The sequence below is a fragment of the Hypomesus nipponensis genome, chromosome 18, assembly GCF_054491055.1.
Source record: "Hypomesus nipponensis isolate SF chromosome 18, ASM5449105v1, whole genome shotgun sequence".
In the NCBI taxonomy this organism is placed as follows: domain Eukaryota; kingdom Metazoa; phylum Chordata; class Actinopteri; order Osmeriformes; family Osmeridae; genus Hypomesus; species Hypomesus nipponensis.
Window position 1 is genome coordinate 3,715,001 of NC_140378.1, and position 7,500 is coordinate 3,722,500.

The 7,500-nt window shown below is 49.4% G+C and overlaps 24 non-coding genes across 24 annotated transcripts; all 24 read left to right on the plus strand.

Annotated features, from left to right (window-relative positions):
* The first annotated feature begins 2 nt into the window (after positions 1–2).
* trnat-ugu (transfer RNA threonine (anticodon UGU)) lies at positions 3–77 on the plus strand. Its single transcript has one exon. It is a non-coding gene; the product is annotated as a tRNA-Thr (tRNA).
* A 451-nt stretch (positions 78–528) lies between these two features.
* Positions 529–603, plus strand: trnat-ugu (transfer RNA threonine (anticodon UGU)). The gene has a single exon. It is a non-coding gene; the product is annotated as a tRNA-Thr (tRNA).
* Positions 604–909: 306 nt separating this feature from the next.
* trnak-cuu (transfer RNA lysine (anticodon CUU)) lies at positions 910–982 on the plus strand. Its single transcript has one exon. It is a non-coding gene; the product is annotated as a tRNA-Lys (tRNA).
* A 73-nt stretch (positions 983–1,055) lies between these two features.
* On the plus strand, positions 1,056–1,130 carry trnat-ugu (transfer RNA threonine (anticodon UGU)). The gene has a single exon. It is a non-coding gene; the product is annotated as a tRNA-Thr (tRNA).
* Positions 1,131–1,436: 306 nt separating this feature from the next.
* On the plus strand, positions 1,437–1,509 carry trnak-cuu (transfer RNA lysine (anticodon CUU)). The gene has a single exon. It is a non-coding gene; the product is annotated as a tRNA-Lys (tRNA).
* Positions 1,510–1,582: 73 nt separating this feature from the next.
* trnat-ugu (transfer RNA threonine (anticodon UGU)) lies at positions 1,583–1,657 on the plus strand. The gene has a single exon. It is a non-coding gene; the product is annotated as a tRNA-Thr (tRNA).
* A 306-nt stretch (positions 1,658–1,963) lies between these two features.
* trnak-cuu (transfer RNA lysine (anticodon CUU)) lies at positions 1,964–2,036 on the plus strand. Its single transcript has one exon. It is a non-coding gene; the product is annotated as a tRNA-Lys (tRNA).
* Positions 2,037–2,507: 471 nt separating this feature from the next.
* trnak-cuu (transfer RNA lysine (anticodon CUU)) lies at positions 2,508–2,580 on the plus strand. Its single transcript has one exon. It is a non-coding gene; the product is annotated as a tRNA-Lys (tRNA).
* A 73-nt stretch (positions 2,581–2,653) lies between these two features.
* On the plus strand, positions 2,654–2,730 carry trnat-ugu (transfer RNA threonine (anticodon UGU)). Its single transcript has one exon. It is a non-coding gene; the product is annotated as a tRNA-Thr (tRNA).
* A 449-nt stretch (positions 2,731–3,179) lies between these two features.
* trnat-ugu (transfer RNA threonine (anticodon UGU)) lies at positions 3,180–3,254 on the plus strand. Its single transcript has one exon. It is a non-coding gene; the product is annotated as a tRNA-Thr (tRNA).
* A 306-nt stretch (positions 3,255–3,560) lies between these two features.
* Positions 3,561–3,633, plus strand: trnak-cuu (transfer RNA lysine (anticodon CUU)). The gene has a single exon. It is a non-coding gene; the product is annotated as a tRNA-Lys (tRNA).
* A 73-nt stretch (positions 3,634–3,706) lies between these two features.
* trnat-ugu (transfer RNA threonine (anticodon UGU)) lies at positions 3,707–3,781 on the plus strand. Its single transcript has one exon. It is a non-coding gene; the product is annotated as a tRNA-Thr (tRNA).
* A 305-nt stretch (positions 3,782–4,086) lies between these two features.
* On the plus strand, positions 4,087–4,159 carry trnak-cuu (transfer RNA lysine (anticodon CUU)). The gene has a single exon. It is a non-coding gene; the product is annotated as a tRNA-Lys (tRNA).
* A 73-nt stretch (positions 4,160–4,232) lies between these two features.
* trnat-ugu (transfer RNA threonine (anticodon UGU)) lies at positions 4,233–4,307 on the plus strand. The gene has a single exon. It is a non-coding gene; the product is annotated as a tRNA-Thr (tRNA).
* A 305-nt stretch (positions 4,308–4,612) lies between these two features.
* On the plus strand, positions 4,613–4,685 carry trnak-cuu (transfer RNA lysine (anticodon CUU)). The gene has a single exon. It is a non-coding gene; the product is annotated as a tRNA-Lys (tRNA).
* A 73-nt stretch (positions 4,686–4,758) lies between these two features.
* Positions 4,759–4,833, plus strand: trnat-ugu (transfer RNA threonine (anticodon UGU)). The gene has a single exon. It is a non-coding gene; the product is annotated as a tRNA-Thr (tRNA).
* A 451-nt stretch (positions 4,834–5,284) lies between these two features.
* trnat-ugu (transfer RNA threonine (anticodon UGU)) lies at positions 5,285–5,359 on the plus strand. The gene has a single exon. It is a non-coding gene; the product is annotated as a tRNA-Thr (tRNA).
* Positions 5,360–5,665: 306 nt separating this feature from the next.
* trnak-cuu (transfer RNA lysine (anticodon CUU)) lies at positions 5,666–5,738 on the plus strand. The gene has a single exon. It is a non-coding gene; the product is annotated as a tRNA-Lys (tRNA).
* Positions 5,739–5,811: 73 nt separating this feature from the next.
* trnat-ugu (transfer RNA threonine (anticodon UGU)) lies at positions 5,812–5,886 on the plus strand. The gene has a single exon. It is a non-coding gene; the product is annotated as a tRNA-Thr (tRNA).
* A 306-nt stretch (positions 5,887–6,192) lies between these two features.
* Positions 6,193–6,265, plus strand: trnak-cuu (transfer RNA lysine (anticodon CUU)). Its single transcript has one exon. It is a non-coding gene; the product is annotated as a tRNA-Lys (tRNA).
* A 73-nt stretch (positions 6,266–6,338) lies between these two features.
* On the plus strand, positions 6,339–6,413 carry trnat-ugu (transfer RNA threonine (anticodon UGU)). The gene has a single exon. It is a non-coding gene; the product is annotated as a tRNA-Thr (tRNA).
* A 305-nt stretch (positions 6,414–6,718) lies between these two features.
* trnak-cuu (transfer RNA lysine (anticodon CUU)) lies at positions 6,719–6,791 on the plus strand. The gene has a single exon. It is a non-coding gene; the product is annotated as a tRNA-Lys (tRNA).
* Positions 6,792–6,864: 73 nt separating this feature from the next.
* trnat-ugu (transfer RNA threonine (anticodon UGU)) lies at positions 6,865–6,939 on the plus strand. Its single transcript has one exon. It is a non-coding gene; the product is annotated as a tRNA-Thr (tRNA).
* A 451-nt stretch (positions 6,940–7,390) lies between these two features.
* On the plus strand, positions 7,391–7,465 carry trnat-ugu (transfer RNA threonine (anticodon UGU)). The gene has a single exon. It is a non-coding gene; the product is annotated as a tRNA-Thr (tRNA).
* The last annotated feature ends 35 nt before the right edge of the window (positions 7,466–7,500 follow it).

Below are 7,500 nucleotides of genomic sequence, written 5' to 3' on the forward strand. Positions count from 1 at the left end.
GAGGTGCTGTGGCTTAGCTGGTTGAAAGTGCCTGTCTTGTAAACAGGAGATCCTGGGTTCAACTCCCAGCAGCGCCTCACCTGTGTCTGTTTTATACAACTGGCACATTTTTTATCTTCACCCACAATATTGTGGATTCACACGTTTTCCGTCACAAAGGACCCGACGAGAATGCCTCTGGAAGCGACATGGTAAGCCTGGATAGCACAGGAGTTAGAGCATGCCACTCTTTGTTGGTAGACTATACACCCAGCGAATTTGAAACAGTCATTTGAAACGGTGTCCAGACAAAATGTCAGCCTTGTGGACACAGGCCAAGCGTTTGAAACAATAACTGCCACAAAGGTCCCCGACAAGAATGCCTGTACCTTCAAAGCAGCAAGGCTGGCTAACTCAGTCGGTAGAGCATGAGACTCTTAATCTCAGGGTCGTGGGTTCGAGCCCCACGTTGGGCGTGTTTACATTATGGAGGCCGATCCTTCACGCTGAGAGGCTTTGAGTAGTTGAATCAACTATTGCGCATTCAGAGGTGCTGTGGCTTAGCTGGTTGAAAGCGCCTGTCTTGTAAACAGGAGATCCTGGGTTCAACTCCCAGCAGTGCCTCACCTGTGTCTGTTTTATACAACTGGCAAATTTTTTATCTTCACCCACAGTATTGTGGATTCAGACGTTTTCCGTCACAAAGGTCCCCGACGAGAATGCCTCTGGAAGCGACATGGTAAGCCTGGATGGCACAGGGGTTAGAGCATGCCACTCTTTGTTGGTAGACTATACACCCAGCGAATTTGAAACAGTCATTTGAAACGGTGTCTGGACAAAATGTCAGCCTTGTGGACACAGGCCAAGCGTTTGAAACAATAACTGTCACAAAGGCCCTCGACCAGAATGCCTGTAGCTGCAAAGCAGTAAGCCCGGCTAGCTCAGTCGGTAGAGCATGAGACTCTTAATCTCAGGGTCGTGGGTTCGAGCCCCACGTTGGGCGTGTTTACATTATGGAGGCCGATCCTTCACGCTGAGAGGCTTCGAGTAGTTGAATCAACTATTGCCCAGTCAGAGGTGCTGTGGCTTAGCTGGTTGAAAGCGCCTGTCTTGTAAACAGGAGATCCTGGGTTCAACTCCCAGCAGCGCCTCACCTGTGTCTGTTTTATACGACTGGCACATTTCTTACCTTCACCCACAATATTGTGGATTCAGACGTTTTCCGTCACAAAGGTCCCCGACGAGAATGCCTCTGGAAGCAACATGGTAAGCCTGGATGGCACAGGGGTTAGAGCATGCCATTCTTTGTTGGTAGACTATACACCCAGCGAATTTGAAACAGTCATTTGAAACGGTGTCTGGACAAATTGTCAGCCTTGTGGACACAGGCCAAGCGTTTGAAACAATAACTGCCACAAAGGCCCCCGACCAGAATGCCTGTAGATGCAAAGCAGCAAGCCCGGCTAGCTCAGTCGGTAGAGCATGAGACTCTTAATCTCAGGGTCGTGGGTTCGAGCCCCACGTTGGGCGTGTTTACATTATGGAGGCCGATCCTTCACGCTGAGAGGTTTTGAGTAGTTGAATCAACTATTGCCCATTCAGAGGTGCTGTGGCTTAGCTGGTTGAAAGCGCCTGTCTTGTAAACAGGAGATCCTGGGTTCAACTCCCAGCAGCGCCTCACCTGTGTCTGTGTTATACAACTGGCACGTTTCTTACCTTCACCCACAATATTGTGGATTCACACGTTTTCCGTCACAAAGGTCCCCGACGAGAATGCCTCTGGAAGCGACATGGTAAGCCTGGATGGCACAGGGGTTAGAGCATGCCACTCTTTGTTGGTAGACTATACACCCAGCGAATTTGAAACAGTCATTTGAAACAGTGTCTGGACAAAATGTCAGCCTTGTGGACACAGGCCAAGCATTTGAAACAATAACTGCCACAAAGTTCCCCGACCAGAATGCCTGTAGCTGCAAAGCAGTAAGCCCGGCTAGCTCAGTCGGTAGAGCATGAGACTCTTAATCTCAGGGTTGTGGGTTCGAGCCCCACGTTGGGCGTGTTTACATTATGGAGGCCGATCCTTCACGCTGAGAGGCTTCGAGTAGTTGAATCAACTATTGCCCATTCAGAGGTGCTGTGGCTTACCTGGTTGAAAGCTTCTGTCTTGTAAACAGGAGATCCTGGGTTCAACTCCCAGCAGCGGTTCAACTCCCAGCAGCGCCTCACCTGTGTTTGTTTTATACAACTGGCACATTTTTTATCTTCACCCACAATATTGTGGATTCAGGCGTTTTCCGTCACAAAGGTCCCGACGAGAATGCCTCTGGAAGCGACATGGTAAGCCTGGATGGCACAGGGGTTAGAGCATGCCACTCTTTGTTGGTAGACTATACACCCAGCGAATTTGAAACAGTCATTTGAAACAGTGTCTGGACAAAATGTCAGCCTTGTGGACACAGGCCAAGCGTTTGAAACATTAACTGCCACAAAGTTCCCCAACCAGAATGCCTGTAGCTGCAAAGCAGTAAGCCCGGCTAGCTCAGTCGGTAGAGCATGAGACTCTTAATCTCAGGGTCGTGGGTTCGAGCCCCACGTTGGGCGTGTTTACATTATGGAGGCCGATCCTTCACGCTTAGTGGCTTCGAGTAGTTGAATCAACTATTGCCCAGTCAGAGGTGTTGTGGCTTAGCTGGTTGAAAGCGCCTGTCTTGTAAACAGGAGATCCTGGGTTCAACTCCCAGCAGCGCGTCACCTGTGTCTGTTTTATACAACTGGCACATTTTTTATCTTCACCCACAATATTGTGGATTCACACGTTTTCCGTCACAAAGGACCCGACGAGAATGCCTCTGGAAGCGACATGGTAAGCCTGGATGGCACAGGGGTTAGAGCATGCCACTCTTTGTTGGTAGACTATACACCCAGCGAATTTGAAACAGTCATTTGAAACGGTGTCCGGACAAAATGTCAGCCTTGTGGACACAGGCCAAGCGTTTGAAACAATAACTGCCACAAAGGTCCCCGACAAGAATGCCTGTACCTTCAAAGCAGCAAGGCTGGCTAACTCAGTCGGTAGAGCATGAGACTCTTAATCTCAGGGTCATGGGTTCGAGCCCCACGTTGGGCGTGTTTACATTATGGTGGCCGATCCTTCACGCTGAAAGGCTTCGAGTAGTTGAATCAACTATTGCGCATTCAGAGGTGATGTGGCTTAGCTGGTTGAAAGCGCCTGTCTTGTAAACAGGAGATCCTGGGTTCAACTCCCAGCAGTGCCTCACCTGTGTCTGTTTTATACAACTGGCAAATTTTTTATCTTCACCCACAATATTGTGGATTCAGACGTTTTCCGTCACAAAGGTCCCCGACGAGAATGCCTCTGGAAGCGACATGGTAAGCCTGGATGGCACAGGGGTTAGAGCATGCCACTCTTTGTTGGTAGACTATACACCCAGCGAATTTGAAACAGTCATTTGAAACGGTGTCTGGACAAAATGTCAGCCTTGTGGACACAGGCCAAGCGTTTGAAACAATAACTGTCACAGAGGCCCTCGACCAGAATGCCTGTAGCTGCAAAGCAGTAAGCCCGGCTAGCTCAGTCGGTAGAGCATGAGACTCTTAATCTCAGGGTCGTGGGTTCGAGCCCCACGTTGGGCGTGTTTACATTATGGAGGCCGATCCTTCACGCTGAGAGGCTTCGAGTAGTTGAATCAACTATTGCCCAGTCAGAGGTGCTGTGGCTTAGCTGGTTGAAAGCGCCTGTCTTGTAAACAGGAGATCCTGGGTTCAACTCCCAGCAGCGCCTCACCTGTGTTTGTTTTATACAACTGGCACATTTTTTATCTTCACCCACAATATTGTGGATTCAGGCGTTTTCCGTCACAAAGGACCCGACGAGAATGCCTCTGGAAGCGACATGGTAAGCCTGGATGGCACAGGGGTTAGAGCATGCCACTCTTTGTTGGTAGACTATACACCCAGCGAATTTGAAACAGTCATTTGAAACAGTGTCTGGACAAAATGTCAGCCTTGTGGACACAGGCCAAGCGTTTGAAACAATAACTGCCACAAAGTTCCCCAACCAGAATGCCTGTAGCTGCAAAGCAGTAAGCCCGGCTAGCTCAGTCGGTAGAGCATGAGACTCTTAATCTCAGGGTTGTGGGTTCGAGCCCCACGTTGGGCGTGTTTACATTATGGAGGCCGATCCTTCACGCTGAGAGGCTTCGAGTAGTTGAATCAACTATTGCCCATTCAGAGGTGCTGTGGCTTAGCTGGTTGAAAGCGCCTGTCTTGTAAACAGGAGATCCTGGGTTCAACTCCCAGCAGCGCCTCACCTGTGTTTGTTTTATACAACTGGCACATTTTTTATCTTCACCCACAATATTGTGGATTCAGGCGTTTTCCGTCACAAAGGACCCGACGAGAATGCCTCTGGAAGCGACATGGTAAGCCTGGATGGCACAGGGGTTAGAGCATGCCACTCTTTGTTGGTAGACTATACACCCAGCGAATTTGAAACAGTCATTTGAAACAGTGTCTGGACAAAATGTCAGCCTTGTGGACACAGGCCAAGCGTTTGAAACATTAACTGCCACAAAGTTCCCCAACCAGAATGCCTGTTGCTGCAAAGCAGTAAGCCCGGCTAGCTCAGTCGGTAGAGCATGAGACTCTTAATCTCAGGGTCGTGGGTTCGAGCCCCACGTTGGGCGTGTTTACATTATGGAGGCCGATCCTTCACGCTGAGAGGCTTCGAGTAGTTGAATCAACTATTTCCCATTCAGAGGTGCTGTGGCTTAGCTGGTTGAAAGTGCCTGTCTTGTAAACAGGAGATCCTGGGTTCAACTCCCAGCAGCGCCTCACCTGTGTCTGTTTTATACAACTGGCACATTTTTTATCTTCACCCACAATATTGTGGATTCACACGTTTTCCGTCACAAAGGACCCGACGAGAATGCCTCTGGAAGCGACATGGTAAGCCTGGATAGCACAGGAGTTAGAGCATGCCACTCTTTGTTGGTAGACTATACACCCAGCGAATTTGAAACAGTCATTTGAAACGGTGTCCAGACAAAATGTCAGCCTTGTGGACACAGGCCAAGCGTTTGAAACAATAACTGCCACAAAGGTCCCCGACAAGAATGCCTGTACCTTCAAAGCAGCAAGGCTGGCTAACTCAGTCGGTAGAGCATGAGACTCTTAATCTCAGGGTCGTGGGTTCGAGCCCCACGTTGGGCGTGTTTACATTATGGAGGCCGATCCTTCACGCTGAGAGGCTTTGAGTAGTTGAATCAACTATTGCGCATTCAGAGGTGCTGTGGCTTAGCTGGTTGAAAGCGCCTGTCTTGTAAACAGGAGATCCTGGGTTCAACTCCCAGCAGTGCCTCACCTGTGTCTGTTTTATACAACTGGCAAATTTTTTATCTTCACCCACAGTATTGTGGATTCAGACGTTTTCCGTCACAAAGGTCCCCGACGAGAATGCCTCTGGAAGCGACATGGTAAGCCTGGATGGCACAGGGGTTAGAGCATGCCACTCTTTGTTGGTAGACTATACACCCAGCGAATTTGAAACAGTCATTTGAAACGGTGTCTGGACAAAATGTCAGCCTTGTGGACACAGGCCAAGCGTTTGAAACAATAACTGTCACAAAGGCCCTCGACCAGAATGCCTGTAGCTGCAAAGCAGTAAGCCCGGCTAGCTCAGTCGGTAGAGCATGAGACTCTTAATCTCAGGGTCGTGGGTTCGAGCCCCACGTTGGGCGTGTTTACATTATGGAGGCCGATCCTTCACGCTGAGAGGCTTCGAGTAGTTGAATCAACTATTGCCCAGTCAGAGGTGCTGTGGCTTAGCTGGTTGAAAGCGCCTGTCTTGTAAACAGGAGATCCTGGGTTCAACTCCCAGCAGCGCCTCACCTGTGTCTGTTTTATACAACTGGCACATTTCTTACCTTCACCCACAATATTGAGGATTCACACGTTTTCCGTCACAAAGGTCCCCGACGAGAATGCCTCTGGAAGCGACATGGTAAGCCTGGATGGCACAGGGGTTAGAGCATGCCACTCTTTGTTGGTAGACTATACACCCAGCGAATTTGAAACAGTCATTTGAAACAGTGTCTGGACAAAATGTCAGCCTTGTGGACACAGGCCAAGCGTTTGAAACAATAACTGCCACAAAGTTCCCCAACCAGAATGCCTGTAGCTGCAAAGCAGTAAGCCCGGCTAGCTCAGTCGGTAGAGCATGAGACTCTTAATCTCAGGGTCGTGGGTTCGAGCCCCACGTTGGGCGTGTTTACATTATGGAGGCCGATCCTTCACGCTGAGAGGCTTCGAGTAGTTGAATCAACTATTGCCCATTCAGAGGTGCTGTGGCTTAGCTGGTTGAAAGCGCCTGTCTTGTAAACAGGAGATCCTGGGTTCAACTCCCAGCAGCGCCTCACCTGTGTTTGTTTTATACAACTGGCACATTTTTTATCTTCACCCACAATATTGTGGATTCAGGCGTTTTCCGTCACAAAGGACCCGACGAGAATGCCTCTGGAAGCGACATGGTAAGCCTGGATGGCACAGGGGTTAGAGCATGCCACTCTTTGTTGGTAGACTATACACCCAGCGAATTTGAAACAGTCATTTGAAACAGTGTCTGGACAAAATGTCAGCCTTGTGGACACAGGCCAAGCGTTTGAAACATTAACTGCCACAAAGTTCCCCAACCAGAATGCCTGTTGCTGCAAAGCAGTAAGCCCGGCTAGCTCAGTCGGTAGAGCATGAGACTCTTAATCTCAGGGTCGTGGGTTCGAGCCCCACGTTGGGCGTGTTTACATTATGGAGGCCGATCCTTCACGCTGAGAGGCTTCGAGTAGTTGAATCAACTATTTCCCATTCAGAGGTGCTGTGGCTTAGCTGGTTGAAAGTGCCTGTCTTGTAAACAGGAGATCCTGGGTTCAACTCCCAGCAGCGCCTCACCTGTGTCTGTTTTATACAACTGGCACATTTTTTATCTTCACCCACAATATTGTGGATTCACACGTTTTCCGTCACAAAGGACCCGACGAGAATGCCTCTGGAAGCGACATGGTAAGCCTGGATAGCACAGGAGTTAGAGCATGCCACTCTTTGTTGGTAGACTATACACCCAGCGAATTTGAAACAGTCATTTGAAACGGTGTCCAGACAAAATGTCAGCCTTGTGGACACAGGCCAAGCATTTGAAACAATAACTGCCACAAAGGTCCCCGACAAGAATGCCTGTACCTTCAAAGCAGCAAGGCTGGCTAACTCAGTCGGTAGAGCATGAGACTCTTAATCTCAGGGTCGTGGGTTCGAGCCCCACGTTGGGCGTGTTTACATTATGGAGGCCGATCCTTCACGCTGAGAGGCTTTGAGTAGTTGAATCAACTATTGCGCATTCAGAGGTGCTGTGGCTTAGCTGGTTGAAAGCGCCTGTCTTGTAAACAGGAGATCCTGGGTTCAACTCCCAGCAGTGCCTCACCTGTGTCTGTTTTATACAACTGGCAAATTTTT